The sequence below is a fragment of the Hylobates moloch genome, unplaced genomic scaffold (assembly GCF_009828535.3).
Source record: "Hylobates moloch isolate HMO894 unplaced genomic scaffold, HMol_V3 SCAFFOLD_18, whole genome shotgun sequence".
Lineage (NCBI taxonomy): Eukaryota > Metazoa > Chordata > Mammalia > Primates > Hylobatidae > Hylobates > Hylobates moloch.
Window position 1 is genome coordinate 50,547,562 of NW_026652293.1, and position 27,232 is coordinate 50,574,793.

The 27,232-nt window shown below is 36.0% G+C and overlaps 1 protein-coding gene across 5 annotated transcripts in view; it reads right to left on the reverse strand.

Annotated features, from left to right (window-relative positions):
• The window catches only part of ESRRG (estrogen related receptor gamma), a 595,534-nt gene that overhangs the window by 354,652 nt on the left and 213,650 nt on the right, over nucleotides 1-27,232 (reverse strand). For 3 of the 5 annotated variants that reach the window (XM_058430555.1, XM_032136353.2, XM_032136354.2), the window contains one exon: nucleotides 13,479-13,596. The exons of 1 other annotated variant lie outside the window; for it this stretch is intronic. The gene's annotated coding sequence lies outside the window, so the exon portion shown is untranslated. Of the gene's footprint in view, nucleotides 1-3,338; nucleotides 3,539-13,478; nucleotides 13,597-27,232 lie in introns of those variants that run through there. One more of the 5 variants, XM_058430556.1, reaches the window with a different exon arrangement.

Genomic DNA, 27,232 nt, shown 5'->3' on the forward strand with positions numbered 1-27,232 from the left:
CCTCACCAGAACATGATCATGCTGACACCCTGATTTCAGACTTTCAGCCTCCAGAACTGCGAGAAATTAAATTTCTGTTGTTTATAAGCCATACAGTCTATGGTGCTTCGTTACAGCAGGCCGAACTAAGGCACTACTGTTGGCTGCTAATTTGCAGAAATGTGCGTTTCTCATTGACCCTGCTAAGGATCCTTTCATTTTCTTCCTGAACATTATAGAAATAAACAAGACCCATCAAACAAATATTAGGAAACTGGTATTTAGGAAGAGTAGAAAAATCACCCAAGTGGGGCCACACTGATATCAACTTTACAAAATACTAAAATACAAAAAAATCACCAAATGGATTGGTCCAAAGAACAGAATTCAAAACTTTGACAAAGAGCCCTTAGAAGGGACAGTAAGAAAGAAAAGCAATATGAGAAAGAACTACATGCCACCTATTGCTGCTGAGAAGTTTGTCAGATAGATGAATAAAGATTTAAAGAAAAGTTAAAAGAGTTTCCCAAAAGGGTTGTCTAGGCTTGGTTTATTTGAGACTTAAGAAATACCCCTTCAAAAGTATTCTTTTGTCCAAGTCCTTCACTCTTGAAATTCATCATCACCACCTTTAAAGAGATTAGTGATAAAGGTTGGCTTCTTCATAGACAGCACTGATATATACTGGGTTCTTGGCACTCTCTTACAATGATATTAGTAAAGAACCACTATTAGTTAATCAAGATGGTGAACACAACCAAGGTGAGTAGGACATTGTATAGCAAATTCTTTGGAGGAGAAACTGTGGTACACAAATTAGCAACTGAAGACATAAACAAGATCAAAGAGTTCTGATATAAATGCAAAAAGTAGCTCACCTATTTGTTAAGCATTTTACTATTTAGTACACATTTTGGCAATTTAGCATATCTTGCGTTTTATTTCTACAATGAAATTGTAAACTCCTGAAAGGCAAGAAAAAAAAATGTGTTCATACTATCTTGTTTAATATAAGACAAAATTGAGCAGAGGTAAGCAAGCACTTATATGTTAAGTTTCACTGAATTTTGAGTAAAATTTGATTTATAGGATGCTCAAAAAGCATAGAAGTTTTGAGCAAAAACAGTTGAATAATCTGATTTTTCAGATTAAGGTATTGAAGCCCTAAATGTCAGAGAATCTAATCCAAAGTCCAGACATTTAGGTCTAGAGATAGGACTCATCCTACCTTATCTTCTTACTTCTTCCCACCAGGGCTCTTTCTGCGTTAAGATTTAATTGTTCGACTGTCTTGAAACACATTTGAGTCACTCTGACCATGGCCTCACTTACTTTTCTAGGTCCCAGGAAACCTAATATGCACCAGGTACTACCTACTTGTTTTACATATTTTCTGTGAGATTTTATAAAAGTGCTTCTAGCCTGCATCTCAGCCTATTAGAATCCCTGTCCTTTGCAAACAGTTCCCAAACTTTGTAGTACTCTACATCTTAGTCAATGATACAAACACATATCAAAAATGTTTATACTCTGACAGATATGCATTATGCTAAAGGACTGAATCAAGTTAATGGTAAAAATAGCCAAACCTCTTTTGTACACACTGTAGAGCAGTGCATATAGGCCAAATGGCTGACAGGTAGCAAAGAAAAATGACAAGTCCTTCTGATTGAGGCTTCACTTTCACAGTAGATCCTATGCCTTTATCAACCTACCTTTCACATGCTGCAAGTTCACTCTGAAATATCCAGTGTGGATCATGCCACATCCAACTTCAAAAAAGTTCAATGGTACACATTCTAACGTGAGAAATCGTAAAGTCCAAACTCTCTTATGTAATATTTGAGATCTTTCCTATTTTGTCTTCAATTCAGTGTTCTATTTAGCAATTACACTCTGTTTCTACACACACCTTCGCTCTAGCTCCTCCATTTTTCTGTTCTTTCACACACTTCCTTGTCTTTATTCATGCAGCCCCAGAACCCTCAATGGTCCAGCAACATACAGACTCACTAAGACCCCTGTCTCCCACTCTCAGTGTATCCACCCATCACATTTTACCTCTCTTCCAAAGACTGGGTAAACTCACTGATCCTCTAACATGCCATTCCTTATCCCCCAAGAGTCAATAAAGTATTCATTTCTGCAAACTTGCACAGCGAGTTGCTTTGAGTGCTGTTTCTAGCTTTCATCTGTTTTATTTCATCTTTCCTGCATTTCAAGCACTTCATGATAATTTCTTGGTGAAATGATTCAACTGATTCAATTGCTTTTCTATCTTTTCATTGGACATACACTTTTCACCATTTATAGGTTTTCTAAAGTCTGTTTATACCTTTCAGAACATGTGTGCCTTCTGTTGAAACTGAAACACTGTGCTAATCCTGACATAGAGCATGAGCCCAGACACAATGCCATCAATTACCTTGTGAATCAGCTGGGAGTTAGGCTCAGCTGGCTGCTTCTGCAGCTGCCACAAAATCTCCCTAGATGTGGCAGGGCGTGGTGGCTCATGCCTGTAATCCTAGCACTTTCGGAGACCGAGGCAGGTGGATCATGAGGTCAAGAGACGGAGACCATCCTGGCCAACATGATTAAACCCTGTCTCTACTAAAAATACAAATATTAGCTGGGTGTGGTGGCGTGTGCCTGTAGTCCCAGCTACTCGGGAGGCTGAGGCAAGAGAATCCCTTGAACCCCAGAGGTGGAAGTTGCAGTGAGTCGAGATTGCACCACTGCACTCCAACCTGGCGACAGAGCAAGACTCCATTAAAAAAAAAAAAAAAAAAAAAAAAGTAAAAGAAAAAACTCCCTAGATGTATTTCTAACTAGACTGTAATATTCTTGAAGATCAGGGAGTTGTCTTATTCATTTTTACACGCCTTGAAGCATCTAACGAATACCAGGTAGGTAGACAAATGTGTACACAAGTCTGAGGATCAACAGGAACTGATAAATTTTGTGGAAATGCAAGTTAATTAACTGCCCAGACTAAGAGCACTCACCCTTTCCACTTTCACTTCTCAGGGCAGGAGAAATGATCATGTCTACATGGAGCCTGAGGTGACTACTCATGACTGTACAATAGTCTTGGCTGATGGATACCAGAGCTCTGATATAATTGCAAAAAGTAGCTCACTTTCTCTGTTAAGCATTTCATTGTTTACTACACATTTTGACAATTTAACGTATCTTGTGTTTTATTTCTACAGTGAAATTGTAAACTCCTGGAAGGCAAGAAAAAAAAAATTTGACAAAATTGAGCTGAGGTAAGCAAGCACTTACATGTTAAGTTTCACTGAATTTTGAATAAAATATTGGTTTATAAGATGCTCATAAAGCATAGAATTTTTGCTCACGTTTGGTTGCTCTACTTTTGGTCACACTGAGCAATCCTCTAGAAGTGCTGGGTCCTCTGAAAATGCCCGTGGACCAACAGAAAGCTCCTCGCTGGAAAGTCTGTCCGGTTAGGCTTTAAGCTCTATGGGTCAATGTCAAGCTCCATTTTGGAAGAATTTTTCCCATATATATTTTCACCCTGAAGAGGAAAGGGTAATGCTTTTTTTCAAAATCATTTAGGACCTATGGGCCACTGATATGACACTTGGATTCAATACTCTAAAACAAAAACATGTAAAAGTTGGCTTGAACAATAACAGGGCTTAGGTACAAAGCCATGTTCCTGGCAACAGCATCTAAGAAACAATAAACAGTAGCTCTCTCTTTAGTTTAAAGTTGTTGCTGCTGTTACTGTAGCTGACTTGAATGCTTCTTTGGTGCCAGTCACTGGGATAAGAGCTTTCTGTGAATTATCTCATTTAATTGTTAGAAAAAAAGTCTCTGTTGGTATATTATTTCACCATTTTACAGATAAGAAAAGCCCAACTCTGACAGATTAAAAAACCTGTACAAATTCAAAAGGTAACGTACAACCTGAGGCCAGCTAAAGTGCAAAACAAAATGCTTTTTGAATTCAATGTAAAGATGATACTGCGAAGGCCGCAACGAGTCTGCCTAGGTCCAACAAGTCTGAGTCTGTGGCATGTGGAAGGAAGAGTCCTCTCCGTGACACATCTGCACTTAATCCACCCGATTAGATGTCTCCGCCTGCCCCCTCCCCTGCTCCCCAGCAAAGCAAAACACCTGTGAACCAACAAGATAAATGCAGCTGCAAAGATCCTGCGGCTGCTGCATCTGCATGACACGCCTTGTGACAGTTCCCCGCTTGAAAATGCAGTTGTGCAAAGGACTGTGCAGAGTGTGTTTTCCCTCCCACTCTTTGCATTCTCATTTCTTTCTCTCATGTTTATGGACTTTATCTCAATTTGAGTGAAGGCAGTTGTGCTGAATAACGATAAGGTGCTTCCTCCAGTGCTGCACAGTGATAGCCTGATAGTTTCAGCCAGCTTGGAATTCTTCAAATGTCTTCTTTTTGTTGTTATCAAAAGAGGTGACCTACTACCTGGGGCATTGTGTTGACACCTATGGATACCAAAGAGGCAAAGGATTCGATTTTCTCCTTTTTTTCCCGGTCTTCCCTGGAATTGTAACTCACTTGCTTTGTTTCTTATGAAAAAAAAATTCTATGAAAAGAAAATATAGAATAGAGTAGATATACAGTGTGTTCAATATAAAGAAAAATAGATGAATGGATCTCAAACTGATGTAAAGGAAAATTTCCTGGAAAGCATGCTCCTTACATTTTCCATATAGATATTACCAGTTGCTTAATCAATATGTCTGTCTCTGCTTCTCTCTTCAACACACACACACACACGCACACACGCACCTTGGAACGAACAGAAGCGATTCAAGAGTGAAGAAATTCATCTTGACCTGAAATTGCTTTTGGAACAAGTCCATCTCTGACATCAAAACAATTTCTGTCAAACTGTCTGGGTTTAAGCTACCCACAAAATAGCAGCTTATTTAAAAACCAAATCCACTCCTTATTGAAAGTGGTGATATTTGAAGCACACACAAGTAAAACCAATTTAACCTTTGAAAAGTTATCTCTGGAGAGAAGAGTCAAAATCCCTTTATAAGATTTTTAAGCACTGCAATTATTGACGAAGAGTATATTACTTCAGTTTTCTCTGATCAGGAAGAGGAAAAAAGAGAAAACCCCACAAGAGACATCAGCAGCTGTCAGGCTATTTTCCAACTGCAAAGAGGTAGTTTACAGTGGGCTTGTGCCAGTCTCTTAAGACCCAGTTAAGAAGCCTTTTTAAAATGCCTTAAAAAGCCAACTCATACATTAATCAAGTTGAGCCCTCATCCATACTTACTGCAATACATCAATTACTATGTCTTTTTTTAAAAATAAAATCCAGTTGACAGCAGACACCTTATTAAGGCCCACTAAAATGATACAATAAGTAGAAGGCTATTAATATTGCTCTTTTTTTTCTCCTTGCTATTGTCTTGCTGCACTGGTCTGCAAACAAATTCAGGCTGCATTACAATTAATGCCAGTGGAACTCCTTCTAACGACTTCCAGCTTGCTAATTTTTTACGCTAATAATAAAAAAAGGCATTGCTATGCAAGAACGACCCCCTTTTATCATGCTAGCATAGCACACCAGAGAGTGTCTGCTATTGTTCACATGAAAGACAATTAAACCCTGGAACATCAAACCTAAAAATGACAATCTGCTAACCAGCACTGGGCATTGCTCAGTGCTTTTCTCTATTTTCTGAACTGATAGAAAACAATTCTCTGAAGACATTTCTTTCCTATTCTCCCTTAACCACCCTTTGGGGGAAAAAAAAGAAAAAAAACTTTAAAAAATACCCTTTACTGATTTATGCATCTCTGCTTAGAATTTATTAACTGTCTAGGACCAATTTCACTTCAACACTCCTATTGCCTGCAGGTTTAAATTCTGGACACATAAAACGAAATGCACCAATATCACTCACATACTATCATATTTAAAAATAAGCATTAAAAGTATTCTTTAAAAATGCACACAATATAAAAGTCTAGAAAGAGAAAGAAAAATCGAATTCTGCAACTCTGTGTATCTCATCTTCTCTGGGGACCATGCCAGAGAGTCACAGGGCATTCTGAAAACTAAGTCTAGTCCAGATGCTAATTTTCCACAAAGCCAGATTAAAAAAAAAAAAAAAAGTCCCTTCATTCTTAGCAATATAAGGATTCATTCACCAAAAACAACACGCCCATTTACTGGAAAAATACCCTTTATTTGAACTTTAATTATAACATACAGAATATAAACATACCCACATAAAAGTTCACTAACTTTGTTAAAAAGATTTTCAAATTTTCACTAACATTTCCCCCATGGTATAAGAAGAAATAAAATAAGAAAATCTGAGTTGCAACCTTGGCCCTGAAACCTGCGAATCTTGGGTCTCAACCAAATCTTGTAATCTCTCTGAGTGTCAGTTTCTTCATTTGTAAAATAAGGAGAAAAATAGCTCCTTTTTCAAGCACAATTGTAAAGATGAAATGAGAAGATGGATATGAAAACTCTTTGAAAATTAAACCATAATACATTGTAATTAAAATAAATAATTAAGGCTGGGCGCGGTGGCTCACGCCTGTAATCCCATCACTTTGGGAGGCCGAGGTGGGTGGATCACTACTTTAGGAGATTGAGACCATCCTGGCTAACACAGTGAAACCCTGTCTCTACTAAAAAATACAAAAAATTAGCTGGGCTTGGTGGTGGGTGCAGTAGTCCCAGCTGCTCGGGAGGCTGAGGCAGGAGAATGGCGTGAACCTGATAAGTGGAGCTTGCAGTGAGCAGAGATAATGCCACTGCAATCCAGCCTGGGCAACAGAGTGAGACTCTGTCTCAAAAAATAATAATAATAATAAAATAAAATAATTAATTAAACGAAGTTGTTCTACGACCTCACTAGAGTTACACTGAAAGCTTTATTTTCTGATTAGTAGTGAGTGACTCTCAAATGCTAGGCATGGCCAGACCTAACATATTTACTCAGCAAGTTTTTGGTAAAGGGGCCAGGAACTATCTTAGGCTCTTCACACTTGGCATTTTATTGCATTCTCACAAGAACTCTCTTGGCAGGGATGATCATTCTCTGATTACAAATGAGGAAACTGAGGCCTAGGGAGATTTGGTGATTGGCCTAAGTGGCAGAGTTGAGATTTGAATCACAGTACTGATCACATAGAAGACACTCAATAAATGTCCCTAGCTGTGACCCATTCTTAAGGTGACTTTCCATGGTGAGCATCTTGTAAAAGAGAGCAGTTCTGTGAAGCAAGGTTAAGAGATGAGTTCAGGCAACCTGTACTGATATATTGGCTCCGATCCTAGTTGGCATGGACCTTTGGGCCAGCCATTAATTCCTCAGTTTTGCATCTGTAAAATACAGGAGTTTTTGTGAGAATCAAATAAGTCCACGTATAATGTTTAGAAAAATACTCAATAAGTGTGAATGTGTGTTATTACTTTATCCTCCAGCGCTGTGTGAGAAACTCTACTTTGTAAAATAAGCATAAAATAGGATCAGTAGCTTCTGCATTTAACCAAGATAAAGCAACAAGGACCAGACTTACCCTCCCATCTAAAATAATAAAAACACACACAAAATATACAGAACAATGTGTAAGATCCTAGAATAAGGTAAAGAGATATAGTGAACTCTAAGAGATTAGAAACAAATAAGGTAAGACCTATGATCATCTCAGCTTACTCCCTTGAGAGAGGCTCCAGGCCAATTGCAAAAGGTGAAGTCAGGCAGAGGCCAACAGACTCCTTCAATTCAGGAGACACATCTAAGAGGCTCAGGAAATCAAGGCAAGAGTAGAATAGAGTACTAGAGAAGATGTTACTGCAAAGAGAGAACTCCGGAGATTTGCAGATAGTCCTTTTCAAGTGTTCAACTGAATATTAAACAGCACATGCATGCAAGGAAACTATTGAAGGCTGGGAAAAAGAATCATTAAAAAGTTTAGAGGTAATTTTTAGAAGTACATTAAAAAGTTTAGAGGTAAGCCCAGTGCTTACATAAGACTAGGAATAGTGCTTGCTCTCATCACCCAGATTGGAAAAACCTCATGATTCATGGGATATGGGGTGGGGTACACCGACAGGTCTTTACTCAAAAATGGTAAATAATTAACTGTAGTCTGAGCCCTGTTCCAGTCTACCTAACAAATCTTAAAAGTACAAATCTAAAGGATGAAACTACTTCCAAATAACTGCATCCCAGAAAAAGCGAAGGATATTAACAGAAATACAAAATATCCAACATATGAGAAATAGAATTCTCAATGTCTGGCATCCAATCAAAAGTTACCAGTCACTCAAAAGAAGCAGGCACATATAATCCAAAAGCGAGAAGGAAAAAAACCAATCAATTGAAACAGACCCTAAAGTGACCCAGATGTTAGAAATAGCAGACAAAGTCCAGGTGCGGTGGCTCATGCCTGTAATCCCAACACTTTGGCAGGCCAAGGTGGACAGATCACTTGAGGCCAGGAGTTCGAGACCAGCCTGGCCAACAGGGTGAAATCCCGTCTCCACTAAAAATACAAAAACTTAGCTGGGCATGGTGGCACATGCCTGTAATCCCAGCTATTCATGAGGCTGAGACAGAAGAATTGCTTAAACCTGGGAGGCAGAGTTGCAGTGAGGCAAGGTCATGCCACTGTGCTCCAGCCTGAGTGACAGAGCGAGATTCTGTCAAAAATAAATAAATAAATAAAATAAGAAAAAGGAAAAAATAGCAGGCAAAGACATTAAAACAATGGTTATATTTTATATGTCCCCAAATCGGAGGCAAGGGAGACTTATAAGCCTACAGATTAGTGAGGCTCTGCAGATCCCCAAACAAGAAATATAAAGAAAATGACACCAGGGCATATCATAACCTAGTTGTTCAGAATGACTGATAAAGTATAAAATCTTAAAAGTAGCCAGAGACAGAAGACACTACATGCAGACCTGAAGGCAAATAAAATGGAGATTTCTCATTGGAAAGAGTGAAAGCAAGAAGATAATATATTGGAACAATATAAAGAAAGAAAAAACTGTCAACTGAGAATTTGAAACATAGCTTTTAAAAACAAAAACAACAAAATATATTTTTACATATATACAAAGGCTGAAATGATTCATCACAAGCAAAACTGCAATACAAAAATATTCGAGGAAGTCCTTGTGACAGAAACAAAATGATACCAGATGGATACATGAATTTACACAAAAGAATGAAGAACATAAGAAATGGTAACTAGGTGAGTTAATTTATTTGCTATTATTAGTAGTACATCTCTTTAACAATGTACTGTTTAAACAAAAATCATAACGACAATGTAGTGTGGGGTTTATAATATATGTAAGAGCAAAACATGTGAAAAGAATAGCCCAGAGGTCGAGGGAGGAAACATGGAAATATATTATTGTAAGTCTCAAACAATAAATGAAGAGGTATAGTATCAGTCGAATGTAATTTGTGATAAGTAAAACATGTATACTATAAATCCTAAAATAATAAAGCAAAGAGTTATAGCTAATAAGCCAACTGAGGTCATAAAATGGAATCATAAAATTTATTCAGTTAATCCAAAAGAAGGTAAAAATATGCAGAGAAAGAAAACAAACAAAAAAAGAAATAAATAAAAAGTAAATAGAAAAATGCTAGATTTAAACCTAACCATATCAATAAACACATTAAATATAAGTGGTTTAAATATTCCAATTAAAAAGTAATATTCTATAGCATTACAGGGTATAATTCACAATAATTTATTGTATATTTGTAAATAGCTAAAAGAGCAGATTTTGAATGTTTCCAATACAAATAAATGCTAAATGTTTGAAGTGGTGAATATGCTAATTATCCTAATATTGATCATTACACATTGTATACATGTATCAAAATATCACACTGCATCTCATATGTATAATTATTATATGTCAATTAAAAGTACTAAAAGCAAAAAAAAATTTAAAAAGTAGAGATTGTTAGAATGGATAAAAAAGCAAAATTCAACTATATGTTTCCCACAAAAATACACACACATGAGAAAAACCTTTGTAACCTGGGTTAGTCAAAATTTTTTTCTTTTAGGTACAATATGAAAAGCATAACCCATAAAATATCAAATTGATAGAATTCATAAAAATTAAAAATGTATACTCTTTAAAAGACACTGTTGTGAGAAGGAAAAGACAAGCCAACACCAGCAGAATATATTGCAAATCATAAAATGAAATAAAAGGTTTATATCTAGAATATAGAAGGAACTATCAAAACTCAATAACAAGAAAACGAAAAACCTAATACAAAAGTAGGCAGAAGATTAGAACAGAAACTTCAACAAGGAAGATACATGAATGATAAATGAGCACATGAAAAGATGCTCAACATCATTAGTCATTAGGGAAATGCAAATTAAAACTACAAGATATTACTACACTTCTACTGGAATGAATACAATTGAAAAGTCCGACCAAACTAAGGATTTGGAGCAAGTGTAATTCTCATACACTGTTGCTGAGAGTGTAAAGTGATACTACTTTGGAATACAAACAGCTTGACAGTTTTCTGAAAAGTTAAACGTACACTTAATATATGATCCGCTCTCAGGTTTTTACCAAAGAGCAATGAAAGTCTATGTCCATGCAAAGACTTCTAATAGCTTTCTTTTTTTCTTTTTTTTTTTTTTTAAGACAGAATCTTGCTCTGTTGCCTCAGCTGGAGTGCAGTGGCGTGATCTTGGCTCACTGCAACCTCCGTCTCCTGGGTTCAAGTGATTCTCCTGCCTCAGCCTCCTGAGTAGCTGGGATTACAGCTGCATGCCACCATGCCCAGATAATTTTTGTATTTTTAGTAGAGACAGGGTTTCACCATGTTGGCCAGGCTGGTCTCAAACTCCTGACCCTGTGATCCCCCCAAAAGCCCAGGCTAAAATAACACAAAAATCCACTGACAGTAACTGAATAAACACATTGTAGCTTATACAATTTGATGGTACCTCAGTAATAAAAAGGACCTAACTACTGATTCAACAACGTGGATATATGTTAAAATAATTATGCTGATTGAGACAAACCAGATAAAAAAGAATATATACTGCAGGATTCCACTTACATGAAACTCTACAGAATGCAGACTTATCCATAGAGGCAAAAGGCAGATAAGTGATTACCCTTGAGATAGGGGAAGCAGGTCAGTAAAGGGGTCAGAGAAAAGGATTATAAGGTGGCAAAAGAAAACTTTGGGGTGAGATCCCTGTTTATTATGTTGATTAAGGTATTGGTTTCATGGATGTATATGTATGTCAAAATGGATCCAATTGTATACTGTAATGTGCAGTTTATTGTATTTCAGTTATATCTCACAGAGCTGGTACAAACAAAGATAGGATTATTGTCCATAGGGAATTTAAAACTTAATTACTGAAAGAAAATATACATACAAAATTAATGTAATGAATAAGAAGATAATATAAAGTGTTTTGTAAAAAATACATGAAAAGTAGAGACCAGTGATTCTCAAACTTTGATACCCATCAGAATTGCCTGGAGGGAGTGTGAAAACATAGATTGTTGGGTCCGATGCCCAGAGTTTCTGATTCAGTAGGCCTGGGATGGGGCTTAAGGATTTGCATTTCTAACAGGCTCTCTGTGAATGCTGATGGTGCTGGTCCCAGGACCACACTTTTAGAATCACTGATATATGTGAGAGTAGGACAATATAGTATAAAGGGCCAATTTAGAAAAGGGAGAAATTATAGCATTTTTTGAAAAGCTTTCTTTTTTCCTTAAGCTCACAATGAAATAGAATTCAAGTAAATAAAATTTTATTTTATTCTCAGAATTTCTTTCCTTCAAAATTTTACTATGTTCCTACAGAAAATTCCACAGTTTTCAAGTAGATCTCATATTACCTAGTTGCAGAATTCACTGGTGTAGAGACAGTCAATATCCTCTTAGAGAGCAAGTAAATATCAAACCAGTGAATAAGTTAAGAATAGGGCGAGGGTATAGTCCGATTAGTCAAACCTTTTATTCCCACTTTCCGCCATATTTCAATTATTCTTCTCCTATACCCTTTTGAGAAATAGTTATTATTGTAGGTTTAAAATAAATAAAAAGTTTTTCTTTCTCAGGAGTCATGGGCTTTGTTCTTTGCTATTTGCTCTGCAACACTTTTTGTCCTACCTGCTCACTTTCATCTGGCTAATTCTAATTTGCCTTTTAAGCCTGGGATAGACAGTACTTATTTGCAGAACTTTCCTGGGCACACTTCCGCCCACCCTGCTGCACAGGAAGCTCCTCTTCTGTGCTCCTTGTCTCTACTGCATCCGCCATCTTGCACTAAATCATTTTATCACACTCATCCCATTTTTTCTACTTCTTAGATAGTGTATTTCTCTTTAATTTAATGAAATTGCATTTGGGACATCCTAGCTTCCCTGATCCTCTCTAAGTTACACAGTGTTAGGAATAGAGAAGGAGGAGTCAGAGGTCACCAAATCTAGAATCATAAAACTGGAGAGACAGAACATGGGATGAAATTGTAAATATACAACATACACTTGCATACAGGCACATACAAACATTTGGGGGGTTGTTAATGACTTCCCTAAGGATAGTAATTTCAAGTGGCACCACTTGAATCTGGGTTAAAGAACCCAGATTGAATCACAGGACAAATCAAGTTTCCCAATTCCTACTCATGCATTTGACATATTTACGGTCTGCTTTTATAGCTTTTGATCACAATTTCCTAGGAGGCAGCTGGTCTCTAAATCAACAAGTCAGGAAAAAAAAAAAAAAAACAGCCAAAGCCCAGTCCTTTAACAAAATTACCTATTGAGGAGGTCAATGCTGTTTGGAAGACATTTAAAACATTTATAAGAGTGATTTTTTAAATGTCTGCTATTGGATGAGCATTACATTCAAAGATTCCAATTGTACTTTTGTATGACACTAGACTTCCATGGTACTGCTTCACCCAAAACAGAGGTTTAAGGAAATAATAATAATAATAATAATACAGAAAAAAAAAAAAACACTTTACTGAAAATTCTCATTTCAACCAGAAGCAAACGTGTTCTAAGAAGGCAAAGTAGAGTTAAGAACAACTCTGTGTTTCCTTCAGGAATAACTGTGATCTTTCACACTTGGGGGTTGATAGGGTGAAGTAACTTAGATCAACTTAAGAAGGAGGCATCTGGGGCTGTTCATCTAAGGAGATGCTTCCCAGAGGCCCAGCATCTTGGGAGAACACCCCGAGTTCTCTGGAGAGGTCAAGAGTTTGGGATGCAGGATCACACTGAAGAAGGTCAGCCCAGCAAAGCAGGTGATCTAGGATATGGGCTTCTGACTTCCAGATTCTACCATCATCACAGAGGCCTAAAGCTGGGGCCCACACCCAAAGGGCATGATGATTCTCAGCCTTCAGCACAACAGGAATTGACCTGGAAAGAAAGGCCTTTATTCCTCTGACAGAAAAACCTGATTCCCAAAGGAAAATGATACTTTTACCTTATTCCCTTTCTCAGTGGATCTGCATTTTCATGAATGAAGAAAAGAAGAAAGTTGAATTCTCTGACTAGGAAGGTTTCTTATAAGAAGGTTTCCAATAGACTTCAATTTTTTAAAGCTGTGCAGCAAAAAAAAAAAAAAAAATTACCACAAAGGAATAAAGAGCACTAACCAAAGAAATTTCACTCTCATAGATTTTGTAGCACCTCAGAACTTCCTTTGGAAGGGAAGGACAAAGCGGCCGTTTGCTCAGCTTAGATCATTTGGATTGAGACTCATATGTTATTTTAAATGAACATTGCTCAGGTAGTTAAGCCTTAAAAATCAACCATCCTTGACAACTGTCCATTTTTTTTTTTTTAAGTCTTACCTTAAGGGTTTAAGAAACACATTTACAAAGTATGCTGTAGTGGGAACTAGCCAAGCTTCCTACCTGGCTTCATAGCACAATTGGGACTGCTGGTCTTTGTTCATTTTTGTCTTTGAAAACTTTGTCACAATTAAAAAAGGGAAAAGGAGTAAACTTAAAAAGCAAACATGGTACACTTGTTTAGCACTTGGAACAATACAAAATTCCAATGCATGTTAAAAATATAATCCAATGGACCATTTAATTTTCAAGATTTTACTTTCACCCCTTGGCTAATAATGTTAAGAAAGTACTGAATTTCTCTTGTGATACTAGAACTGTCTCTTACAATGGCATTCCTTTTGAGAAATCAGAACTAAAGTTTTCTTTGCATTCTCTATGTGCTGAGTTCCTATACTGGACAATATTAGCATCTTTTATATCCATACCTAATATAACATTCTTTTTTCCTATATTGTACAAGTCTTAACGCTTTATAGTAGTGCCAACAAAAATGTTTAAGGAAAGGCCATCCAAAAGCAGACATGACATTTTGCAGAGTCTTCAGTTTATCTTTAGAATGTATAATTATAAACTGTGCTTGAAATAAGCTACCCAGATATTTGTGTTAACACAGAAATTCTGTTACCATTAGTTCTTGCTCAGTAAATGCAAATATTATGAACATGCTGTTTAACAGCAGCAAATATCATGTCTCCCATTTTTACAAAAAGTAATACTGTAAAACATGCTATCAAGTAATCAACATATTTATTAAACAGTTCTCCATACAAGCCATGTACATACATACACACATCTTATTGGACAGTGTAGTAAGTGACCACAGTTGAAGTGTTCACATCCAATATGATACATATGTACATCTCCTTTATATGGTGCAACTATAGCAATACAATGACATTTTAAAGATTGCTTTTATTGTTATTTAACATATATGTTTTTATCAATATTGAAATATATATTTTTTAGGGGAAAGCAACAAGCATGCACCTTAGTTTCTACTGAAGATCTACTTTCTTAAAATAATCATATTAAAATCATATATACTAGCTCTCCAATGTAGTAGAAATCTTTCTGTTCCTTTCTTTCTTTTTTTTTTTTTTCTTTTTTCTTTTTCCTTGAGATAGGGTCTTATTCCATCACTCAGCTGGAGTGCAATGGTGCGGCCTCGGCTCATTGCAGTCTTGACTTCCTAGGCTCCAGTGATCCTCCCACCTTAGCCTCCCAGGTAGCTGGGACTACAGGTGCTCACCACCACACGTGACTAATCTCTTTATCTTTTAAAACAGCTTAAAGTATATGTCCATATTTCTTCCTCCACGTGGCCTTTCTTACAGTCTTCAAACTCTGGCATCTGTGATTAGATTTTCTTTCATTTTTTGATGTGGGTTTTCAAACTTAGAAAGAGAGTATAAAGTAATCTCTCTTCTTTATTTTCTGCTACATAGACAGTTTTTAACTTTAAATATTTTACATTTCCCTAATTACAAGTTTCTGTCATTTTCTTCATCAGTCTTCAAACTGTGAAATGATAACAAGATATATTTGGTTTTAAAAAATAAAATGATGAAACTTTGTGATACTGGTGCTCTTCTTCAAAGGCCTTTGAGTCTTCTGTTTCAGTATATATGCAACGTGCATGCTGACATGGTCTCAGGAAGTATATTAGCTGCAAGAATAACTATCTTCGCATTATGCATATGGGAAAACTGAGGCACAGAACAAAATTACTTGTCCAACATCTTGTAAAAACTGTAAGTGTGCACAGAAAATAATTGAGAGGGAGACATAACTTAATTCAAATCACTTATCAAAAGAATTCTCCTTTTGCTTTGATAGTATTTTTCTAACCTTTCATTTTCACACAGCCAAATTCTCAGCGATAACCAGAAAGTCAATCCAAATGTCATTATCTCAAGTTTATAATAATTTTAAAGTTTGGGCAGAAATTTCTCTTCATATATTTACGAAGAAAGGTTTCTCTAAGTAAATGAATAGCGAAACAAATTTGCATAGGGGATATTTAACTACTTAAGATAATATATCTTTGTGGGTCTCTGTTAATTTGAAAGCAACTATTTCACTGCAAAAAAATTGATATCATTCTTAAATTTGTAAGAAAAAAGACCCTAAACACCTTTATTAGCATGCTTTGTAAGTCCAAGTCCAATTCTGTTTATTTGAGACATTTATTTTATCAACTGTCATCTCTCCCTGACCTCTTCTCCACTATACTGTAATTCCATGGTGCTAGGGTTATTTTTTCTTATCAGTGTAAAAATTTTATTTTCTAAATTATAATACAGCATAATCAATACTTATTTTGGTGTACAGCCCTATGAATTTTAACACATGAATAGGTTAATGTAAATATCACAAGAATCGGGGTACAAAACAATTCCCTGCCCTACAAAACTCCTACTCGCAGTCCCTTTATAGGCAAATTGCCTGTCACCCCTAACTCCTGGCAACCACTGATCTGTCTCCAGCACTACAATTTTATCTTTTTGTGAATGTCATAAAATGGGATACTACAGTATGTCACTTTTTGAGACTGGCCTCTCACTCAGCATGAAGATTTGTCCAAATTGTTGTGTGTATTGATACTTTTTTTTTTTTTTTGAGACGGAATTTCACTCCTGTTGCACAGGCTGGAGTGGAATGGAGCGATCTGGGCTCACTGCAACCTCCACCTTCTGGGTTCAAGCGATTCTCCTGTCTCGGGCTCCCAAGTAGCTTGGATTACACGCATGCGCCACCATGCCCGGCTAATTTATTTTTATTTATTATAGATGGGGTTTCACCATGTTAGTCAAGCTGGTCACAAACTCCTGATTTCAGTTGAGCCACCCGCCTCAGCCTCCCAAAGTGCTGGGATTACAAGTGTGTGCCACCGCTCCACGAAGATAGTTTGTTCTTTATTATTGCTGAGTAGTGTTTCATTGTATGGATGCACCACAGTTTATCTATCCATTCACCCTTGAAGGACATTCACATTGTTTACAGTTTTGGACAATTAAAAATAGTGCTGCTATAAACAATTATATACAGATTTTTATGTGATCATCCATTTTTTATTTCTCAAATGTAAATATCCAGGATTGGGATTTCTGCATCCTACAGTAGATCACGTTTAACTTTATTTAAAAAGGGCTGAATTCTTTTCCAGAGTGGCTGTTTCATTTTGCATTTCTATCAGCAATGTGTGCAAGTTTCAATTGCTCTACAGTCTCATCAGCACTTGATATTGTCACACTTTAAAAAATTAGCCATTCTAGTGATATGCAATAAATTTCATCAATATTTTAATATGCATTTTCCTCATAACTAACGGTGTTGAACGTCTTTTCTGTGTTTATATGCATTTCATGTATTTCCTTTCTTAAAATGTCTGTTCAAGTCTTTTGCACATTTTAAAGTTAGGTTGTTAGTTTTCTTACTACTCAGTCTTGTAAATTCCTTATTTACTCTTGTTATAAGAGCTTTGTCTGCTATGCGCTTTGCAAATATTTCCTCTCAGAAAGAGAATTGTCCTCTCATTTTCTTAATAGTGAGAGTGCAAACGTTTTAAATTTTGTTGAAGACCAATTTATCAATTTTTTGTTTTATAGATTATATTTTTAGAGTCATGTTTAAGAACCTTTTGCCTAACCCTAGATAATGATAATTTTCTCTTATGTTGTCTTCTAAACGTTTTATAGTTTTAAGTTTTACTTCTAGATTTTTGTTCACTTTTAAGTTGAGTTAATTTTTGTGTAAGATGTGAGGTTTAGGTGAAGGTTTAACTTCCCCCTGCCCCATTGATGTTCAGTTGTTTCAACATCATTTGCTGAAAGGACAAAATTACTTTTATACTATTGTCAAAAAATAATTGGTCATATTTATGTGAGTTTATTTCTGGATTCTTGTTGAGATGCATTGGTAATTGTCTATTTCAATACCACATGGTCTTGATGAGTGTAGCTATACAGTAAGTCTTAAAATCAGAAAGTATGATTCCTCTAAGTTTATTCTTTTTCAAAATCAGTTCAGTTATGCTACTTCCTTTGCCTTTCCATAAAAACTTTAGAATCAGTTTGTCTATGTCCACAAGAACATCCTCCTAGGAATTTTATAGAAATTTCATTAAATCTATTGATCAAATTGGGGAGAATCAACATCTTTGTTGAATCTTCTGATTCATGAACATAGTGTATGTCTGAATTTATTTAGGTTAGATATTCTGTGATTTATTGCATCTGTATTGTGGTTTTCAGCAATAGATCCTGGAAATATTTTATTAAATTTATAACTGTATATTTCATTTGGGGAGCTATTATAATTTTTTTTAATTTTTAAGGTGCACTTTCCAATTGTACGTTGCTAGTATATAGAAATGCAATTATTTTTGTATGTTAACCTTGTAATCTGAAAAGTTGCTAAATTCACTTATTATGTCCAAGAGTTTTTATTGTAATTTTCTTGGGATTTTCTACCTAGAAAATCAAGTCACCTGTGTTTTATTTATTTCCAATAATCTTCTAGTACAATATTGAATAGAAGTTTTGTAGGTAGACCATCCTTGCTTTGTTCCTGATCATAGAGAGAAAGCATTTAGTGTTTCACCATTAACTCTATTAGCTGTAGATATTTTGTAGATGGACTTTATCAAGATGAAGAAGTTTCATTCTATGGCTACTTTGCAGAGAATTTTATCATGAATAGATATTAAAATTTGGCAAACATTTTTTCTGCATCAATTTACATAAACCTGTCAATGTGCTTTTTTGTTTTTGTTTTTGTTTTCTGGAGGATTACATTGATTGATATCTAATATTGAGCCAGCCTTGCAATCCTAGTTTACAAAATAAACCTCACTTTGTTATTACATGTTATTCATTTTACATCTTCATTTGATTTGCTAGTATTTTATTGAGAATGCTTGCATTATAGTCATGAGAAATATTGCTTTGTATTTCTCTCTCTTCTGTTTTATTGTCTGGTTTTGGTATAAGGGTTACTCTTTGGAGGCCAGGATTACTCTTCTGGCCTTGTAAAATGAACTGGGAAGTGTTCATTCTTTACCTATTTTCTGAAGGAAATTTTTTGGAATTGGCATTGTTTCTTCTATAATTGTTTGGTAAAATACACCAATGAAATTACCTGGGCCTGGAGATTTCTTTGGCAAAAGGATTTTTAACAATAATTCAATTTCTTTAACAGGTATTGGTTTGCCTATGTTATCTTGGTAGTACTTCATGATTTTCAAAAAATACGTTCATTCCATCTACATTGCCAAATTCCTTTACATCGATTTTTTCATAGTATTATCTTATTATCCTTTTAATGGTTGTAGGATCTGTGATGATATCCCCTATTTATTCCTGATATTGACAGTTTGTGTATTTCATTTTTTTCTTTGTCAATCTTGCTAGAAGTTTATCAATTGTATTGATTTCTGAAACCATGCTCATTGTTTTTACTGATTTTATCTATTGTCTTTCTGATTTAAACTATTAATTTATGCTTATATCTTTATGATTATACTCTTCATTCTGCTTACTTTCAGTTTATTTAGCTCTTCTATTTTATTAAGGTGCAAACTTAGAGTATTAGCTGAAGATCCTTCTTATTTTCTAATAGCATATGATGCTATCAGCTTTCCCTGTAAGCACTGCTTTAGCTGTATCACATACATTTTAATAACGTGTATTTTAATTTTCATTCAGTTAAAAATATTTTCTAATCTTTGACCATGGATTATTTAGAAATGCATTGTCAAATATTTGTTCAGACATTTTCCTATCTTTCTCTTATTTGCTTATACATTAATTGTCTGAGGTCAAAGAACATATTTTATATCATTTCTTTTTTTGCATTTTAAACATTGGTTTTATGATCTAGGATATAGTCTGTCTTAATGAATGTTCCATGCTCCCTTGAAAAGCATGTGTATTTTCCTGTTACTGGGTGGAGTGCTCTAAATATATCAATTAGATTCAATTGGTTGATGGTGTCGTTCAGTTCTTCTGTAGTCTTGATGATTTTTTTCTCTCTTAGTTTTGACTATTACAGAAAGAAGAGTTTATAATTGTAGATTTGCCTATTTCTACTCTCAGTTCTGTTAGTTTTTGCTTCCTGTATTTTCAGTGCACATTTAGAATTGTTACATATGCTTGGTGAATTGATTCCTTTATCAATATGTGGAAACCTTATCATCCTATAGTCCCCTTTATCCTTTCCTCTTTATGTCGTATTTGCCATATATATTAGATCTATATACATTGAAAACTCTATCATTCAATGTTAAATGTTTTGCTTTAAATTTTCAAATGATCTTAGAGAACTCAAGAGGAAAAGAATCGTCTATTATATGTACCCCATTACTTACTATTTCTTTTGCTGTTCTTTCATCCTTGTTCCAAATTTCCTTCTGGTATTATTTTTCTTCTATCTGAAAAATTTCCTTTAGAAATTATCTTAGAGCTGACTTGCTGGCAACAAATTCCCTTAATTCTCCTTCATCTGAGGATGTCTTTAGTTCACCTTCATTTCTCAGCAGTATTTTTGCTGAATATAGAATTCTGGTTTGGCAGTTCTTTTCAGCACCTTAAAATATGTGTCACTTCCTTCTACCCTCTATGGTTTCTGATGAGAAATCCAGTCATTTAAATTGTTCCTCTATAGGAAATGCATAATTGATCTCTGCCCTTGTTCAAGACTTTTTTGTCTTTATTTTTGTAGCATTTTGATTATGATGTGTCTGAACATGGATTTATTTGGATTCATACTGTTTGATTTTCACTGAACCTGAATTTATGGGTTATTTTCTTTCTCCTAGTGTTGGAAGTTTTTGGCCATTATTTCCTCAAGTGCGTTTTAGCACCACACTATTTGTCATCCCATTCTAGAACTCCTATGATGCAAACGTTAAACCTTTTTTTTTTAAAATTGTACTACACATCTTTGAGACTGTTCATTTTTTCTTCCAGTCTGTTTTTTCTCTGTTTATCAAATTGGATAATTTCTACTGATTTATTTTCAAGTTTACTGATTCTTTCCTCTTCCATTGCCATTTTGCTATTGAGCAGATCCAATAAGATTTTTATTGTGGGTTATTGTATTCTTCAATTCTAAAATTTCCATTTGATTTTTCTTTCTATTTCTTATTTCCTGTTGCTGAGGTTTTCTATTTTAACTTTGTTTCAGGAGTATTTGTGACTGCTTGTTGGAACATTTTTTACAATAGTTTCTCTAAAAGGCTGTTAGAAAAGTCCTACATCTGTATCTTCTAAACATCCATATCTTTTCATTGCCTTCTTGATGTAGGTTGAAATTTTTCTGTTTTTTCTTATGCCAAATAATTTTAGATAGTATCTGGCACATTTTTAGTGTGTTTTGAGACAATGTGTCTTGCTTAACTCTTACGGAATATGTGATGCTTTTGTTTTACCAACCAATCAAATGGATGAGTTTCAGTCCACAAGTTCCAACTGACCTCCTCATGGTTATGGTTTCAAAATTTGGTCAGTTTTCAAAATTTTTGCAGTTATTCAGATTTTTCCTGTGTGTGCACCACCCAGTGCCCAGTATGGTCATAGGTCCAGGTGGATCTGTTGATTTAATTCTGGAAGTTTTTGATATGCTAAATTAGGATTGGATTCTCACTCCACTGGGGAGCCCAGGAGTTCATGAACATCTTCTTAGTTTTTGTTTTTTTTTGTTTGTTTTTTTTCTTTTACGGAGTTTCACTCTTGTCGCTCAGGCTGGAATGCAATGGTGTGATCTTGGCTCACTGCAACCTCTGCCCCCCGGGTTCAAGCAATTCTCCTGCCTCAGCCTCCTGAGTAGCTGGGATTACAGGTGCCAGCCAGCACACCCAGCTAATTTTTGTATTTTTAGTAGAGATGGGGTTTCGCCACACTGGCCAGGCTGCTCTCGAACTCCTGACCTCAGGTGATCCACCTGCCTCAGTCCCCATCAAAGTGCTGGGATTACAGGCATGAGCCACCAGGCCTGGCCAGGAGTTCATAAACATCTTCAAGAGGTCCCTTTCCCAAGCTCTTAACCAATGGATTCTCTTAATTTTCTACTTTCTTAGGCTCCTCTTTTCAGTCCTCCAATTAGAAATCTGGGGCTTTAGTTATCCTACTCAGCCACATATGCCCACATTTTTCCCACACAGTGCAAGGAGAGAGACAGAGACAGAGAGGGAAAGTTACATGGATGTGCTTCACCCTCTTGGGACCACAGCTCCACTGAAATGAGAAGAAGTCTCCTCTTCCTCAGACATCTGGCCCCTGTAGGCACCTGTTGCAATCACTGTTAGCACTTGGGGCCTGGGTACAAGGAACAGAGAAAAAAGAGAGGGACAGGAGAGAAGGAAGGGAGGGGAGGGAAGGGAAGGGAGGGAAGGGAATGGAGGGGAAGGGAAGGGAAGGGAAGGGAAGGGAAGGGAAGGGAAGGGGAGTGAGGGGTGAGGGGAGAGGAGGGAAGGAGGGAGAGAGGGAGGGAGGGAGGTGGAAGGAAGGAAGGAAGGAAGGCCACTCTCTGCCTCTACCAGTCCTCAAGCCAAACCAGAGGCCTTCTCCTGGACCTCTCCCTGTCCACTTCTGGGTTTCAACTATGAGATCAAGTTAGAAGCTACTAGAAGGGCAACAATGATAAACTCACCACAAGCTTAGGGGTATTTCCAGTTTTGATCTCCTACTCTTTGCCTTTCAAAATTCTCACCTAGTGACTCTGAATTCTGTCCAGCTCTTACAGCTCAAATTCAGTGGGAGACATAGGGTGAATTGTGCTTATTCCATTATATCAAAAATTCAGGTAAAAAAATTACAAATTCCAAACTGAATGTATTATGCACACAAAATATAAGAAATAAAACTACTATAAAGTTTGAAGAATAATATAATACATACCAGCGTACCCTCATCTAAGTTAAAAACTTAACACACAAACTATTCCCTGAGAAGCTCTTGTGTCTTCCACGCCTAGCCTTCTTCCTTCCACACAAAGGCAATCAGTAACTTGACCTTAAAGGCAACCATTCTCTTGTATCCCTTTATAGTTTTACCAGTTTAGTATATAACTCTGTGATCATTAATATTGAGTGCCAACTTGATTTGATTAAAGGATGTAAAGTATTGTTCCTGGGTGTGTCTGTGAGGGTGTTGTCAAAGGAGATTAACATTTGAGTCAGTGGACAGGGAGAGGCGGACCCACCCTCAATCTGAGTGGGCACATCTAATCAGCTGCCAGCGCAGCTAGAATAAAGCAGGCAGGAGAAGATGGAAGAGCAGACTTGTTGAGTCTTCTGGGCTTCATCTTTCTCCCATGCTGTATACTTCCTGCCCTTGAACATCAGACTCCAAGTTCTTCAGCTTTTGGACTCTTGGACTTATACCAGTTGTTTGCCAGGGGCTCTTGGGCCTTTGACCATAGAATGAAGGCTGCACTATCGGTTTCCTTACTTTTAAGGTTTTGGGATTCGAACTGATCCACCACTGGTTTCCCTAATCTTTAACTTGCAGATGGCCAGTGGTAGGACTTCACCTTGTGATCGTGTGAGTGAATTCTCCTTAATAAGCTCCCTTTCGTATATACATATATCCTATTAATTATCTTCCTCTAGAGAACCCTAATACAAGCCCTGAACAAGACAGTGTTTGGCTTTTACTTTTTACACTTTAACTTTTTAAAATTAAGTGTTATACAGAAAAGTGCACAGATCATACTTTTAGAAGTTGAATAATTATACCAAAGTGAACACACTTTTTATCCATTACCTGATCCACATATAAAGTATCACCAGCACCCCAGAGTCCCCTCAGACCCTCTAAATCACTATTTCTACCTTCTTCCCCAAAGGTAACCATGATGCTAACTTCTAATATCTCAGATTATTTTTATCTGTGTCTGAACTTTATATGAACAGAAACCTACAGAACGCATGTTATATATTTAGCTTCTTCTCCCTGAGGTTACATTTATGAGATCCAACCTTATTGCATATAGCACAGTATTTATTCATTGCCATATAGTATTCCTATATATGAATTCTATATTTATATTATATTTATTTATACCATTTATTACTTCATTCTCATGTTGATGAAAATTTGGGTTTGTTCCAGTTTTTTATTGTTATAAATAATATTATGAAGATATTTTGTATGTATCTTTTGGTGCTTATTCTGTTGGGTGTATACCTGCAAGTGAAATTGCTGGGTCACAGGCTATGCATATGTTCAGCATCAGTACATACTACCAGTTTTCCAGAGTGGTTTTCCCAATCTACACTCCCACAAGCAGATATGAGCATTCTATTTCCAGAAGGAAGGTATTTTTAAAGACAGAAACAGCCTTATTTAGAGGGAAATGTCATCATCTAGAATGGACATCAGGCAAGAAATGAAAAACTATAATGACAATCCTCCCTAGACTTTTCTTAAACCTGGCCCTTCAGGCTTATGACCAATGTAATCACTGGAAGATGCCCTTCTAAACTGATAAAGCTGAAGGCATAGAAGAAATAAGAAAAGCCTTAAAATGTGAAGTAAAATAAAGGTATATGTTTCCTGGAACAGTACAATCTTGGATTATCCCACACAGAGATTAAAATATTATTTTCTGATAAGATTTTTTTTAACTGCAAGGGCTCCAACCTTTAAATGGTTCAAAGAGACCTAATAGATCTTAAAATGTAAGTACTACAAACATTTCTGAAAAGTTTTAAATAACAAATAGTCACATATATAAAGTTATGAGCTACCTTTCAGTACTGACATTCTGAAGGAAATATATGGGGCTGCCTGGGGAATGTTTTTGAAAGTCTCAAAAGGCCCTACCTGCCAAACAAGAATCCCCCACAAGCCTGTTATAATGTCAGAAATTTCCACTATAATTCCCATTTGTCTTAAAGACCAATTGATCATTGTATCTAGAATATATATTTCCAGGGAGGTGGAAAAAACACAAAGAAAATCTACTTTTTACTTGTTTTTTTAAATGATAATATCATTTTTGTCATACCTTATTTTTTTCAGGGGTGATCAATCAATGCTGAGGCATTTGTACACTTGCATCTTATGGTTTTGGAAATTGTGAGATGATTGATTATGGGCAGTATTATTCATAGACCCAAAGAACCAATTGTTCAGTCATGAGATAACTGACCTGAAGCAGATTTAACCAGCACCATGTCATAAGGCTGCAGTCCACTGACCTACCCGCAGTCATGTTAAATGCTCAACATGAAACAATATGTACCTTGGTTAAATACTTTACACCTTTTAATAGAATCTTCTTGAACAAAAACAAACTCATAGTGTCAAAGATGAAGGAAAGTACTTTTCAAACTTTCCCGAGTAATGTTAATGTGTTGTCTGATTCAAGAACCTCTTCACTAATGTGTGTGTGTGTGTGTGTGTGTGTGTGTGATCTATGAAGCATGGAAGAATAAAAGTGTAAAAACACTACCACAAAACAATATTTTCCCTAATGAAAACCTTAGTCTAGTAGGAAAGCAATACATGTTAATACTCTGTTCAGATCCCCCAATTGTACTTACCATGTTTCATTATAATTATGTATGCATCTATCTCATTCACTATACTATGAACTCCTTATGGATAGTAATCATCCCTAACCCACCACCTGTACCATCCTTATTGTTGGTCTGTGCAAGACTCATTTCATGTTATATATTTGTTCTCATCCCCCTCCCACAAAACTGCAAGTATTCTCATTCATATGTGTTAGGTATCCTTGCAAAGTATGCAATGCTCTTTTATATGGATGGTGGTTTTTTGTTTGTTGGTTGGTTTTGAGACAGAGTCTCACTCTGTCACCCAGGCTGGAGTGCAATGGCGCAATCTCGGCTCACTGCAACCTCTGCCTCCCAGATTCAAGCAATTCTCCTGCCTCCATCTCCCGAGTACCTGGGACTACAGGCACGCACCACCATGCCTGGCTAATTTTTTTGTATTTTTTAGTAGAGACAGGGTTTCACCATATTGACCAGGCTGTCTCAGACTCCAGATCTTGTGATCCACCTGCCTCAGCCTCCCAAAGTGCTGGGATTACAGGCGCCTATACATACATACAGGCAGATCACCGTGCCCGGACTATATGTATGTTTTTAATATATGTAAATGGTACTGTGTTATGTAATCCATTATGTTTCCATTTTTTTTCATTCAGTGCTATGCTTTACAGATCCATCCACATTTGCTATGTACACACCTAGACCACTACTTCTAACCTCCGAGCTGTACTCCACATGTACACCTACCAAGTTCTATGTATCCATTCATCCAGTGATGGACACACCAGCTCCTTAATACTGCAACAAACACCATTGCATGTATGTCATGGACAGTGTGAGAAGTTCATTGGGAGGCATATCAGGAATAAAACTGCTGGGTCATACAGTATGCATATACTGGCTACAGCAGTCTACAGTTCTACAACCTATGTGAGGAGTCTCAAATTTCCACATTTTTGCCAACATGGTGTTATATAATACCTATTTCTAATTTTTACTTAATTCATGTTGTTGGAATTTGCATTTCACTTAATGAGTTTAAGCACTAACTATGCCAGCTATTTCTTTAGGATTCCTCTTCTGTAAATTGCCTGATCATATACTTTGCCTACCTTTTAAACTGAGATTGCTATCTTTTTCTTCTTAATTTGTAGGCTTCTTTTTATACACTAGATACTAATCCCTCATCAGTATTAGGCACTGTAAATAATTTATTTTGTTCTCTTGAGTATTAATATGTTCTTCATTAAATATAAATACTTAAATTCTATATAAATAAGTTAATGAATGTCTGCCTTTATTTATGCCTTTGAGATTTAAAAAACTCCTTTTCCATTTGTAGATCATGGAAGATATTCTCCTGCATTTTCTTCTATTTCTTTTACAGTTTTACCTTCCACATTTATCTCTATAACACATCTGGAGATTGTCTTGGTAAGAGGCATTAGGAAGAAACCCAGTTTTGTTTTTCTCCATGTAGTAACATTTTCAAAAAGCAATAATACATAGTCTGTCTTTTCCCCATTAATTTTTTGGTGCCACCTTTAGTAAATATTAAGTTTTCAAAATTTATGTTTCTCTGTGCTTTTATTCAGTACTATTGGTTGCTTGTCTTTTCAAAATGTTCAAAATAGGCTGTTGAAGAATTCTGTTCAAAATACTAAAAAATACTGCAAACGTATTACATTTTAACTTTATAAAAATATGGCTAAATGGCTAGATCTTTATTCTTCCACATAAATTTCAGATTTACCCATCGTATTTATCCTTATATTTCCCAGTACATGGCATAGTGCCTGAGACAAAATAGGCCAAATAATATATTTTTAAATAAAAAAGATTAAATTACAACTATGT